The sequence below is a fragment of the Galeopterus variegatus genome, unplaced genomic scaffold (genome assembly GCF_000696425.1).
Source record: "Galeopterus variegatus unplaced genomic scaffold, G_variegatus-3.0.2 Scaffold2354, whole genome shotgun sequence".
NCBI classification, from domain to species: Eukaryota; Metazoa; Chordata; class Mammalia; order Dermoptera; family Cynocephalidae; genus Galeopterus; species Galeopterus variegatus.
In genome coordinates, this window is record NW_007728465.1 from 269,557 (window position 1) to 270,712 (window position 1,156).

The window sequence follows — 1,156 nt, forward strand, 5'->3', positions numbered from 1 at the left end:
TTGCTTTTCCTGCAACTTCCTTTGCATCTTTTTCCTGCTGAAATGTGTGATTTTACTAGTTCTGGAATCTTTCCTGTCCCCATTCTGGGCCAGGCCCCACCCCAGGTATCAAGACTTGGTTCCAGAAGGGCTGAATCTCCATGAGGTGGTAACCAAAGGGCAGATTTGCTCTCAGAGCAGGGAGTGCGGTGGGAGTGGGGGTCGTGGTGTCCTGGGCAGTGGCTGCAGGGGCGAGGAGTGACAGGTTCTGATTACAGGAGGGCCTCTGGGGGAGGGCAGGCTGCTGGGAGGGGGAGCTACAGGGAACGTGTTAAGGGTTGGAGAGATGAGCCACTGGGGGTGCATTGGGGGCAACTGGCAGGTTCTTCAGGGCACGCAGCGATATGGTTGGCCTTGACAACTGAAAGTGTTGAGTCCCTTTAGCCAAAAAGCCCATCTCACTGGCGTGTCACTAACTTTTCATCTCAAGAAAGGCCAAGGGCTCAAGGAAGCAAACACACCTGGTGGGCTGTGCGAGGAAGCTCAGGCTGTCCTTGAGGCTGGGTGCGGGGTTGGTCCTTCCCACCTGCCTCCTCTCCTTGGTCACACCCCTCCCCCATGCAGAGGAACCAGTTTTAACCTGGAAGGTCCCCTCTGCTCTCTCACAGCTGAGCACCCCTGTTATTCCTCCATGACCCCCTGCCAGCTCCAGGCAGGGCCTCCCCACCCCCACGCACTCTCCTAGTCTGTGACTTCTGCTTCTCTGACTTGTAGGGGGAGAGTTCCTGGAACCCCCCCACCCCAGAAACACCCCCCAAAAGGTGATCGATGAACTCACCTGTTGGCATTCATCCCCCAGACAGTACCAGAGCCTCTAGGTTGGCCCCCAGTCTCCCTTGTTCTTAACGGGAGGCGAGACCATGAGTAAATCTCTTGGGTCTACACTCACCTCCTCCAGGAAGCCTCCCTGACTTATAGTCCCCTTTGCAGTTTCTGGCTTCTCGTGAGGGTAGTGACTACTGACCCTGAGTGGCTCTCAGCAATCACCAAGACTTGTCCCTGAAGATCAGGGCTGGTGGTTGGGTGGGTGGGGGTTGAGTGGGGGGATGACAGGAGTATCTCTCCTAATGCAACGGGAGAAGAGAACCAGCTGGGTCGGAAGGAAGGGAGGAGGTCC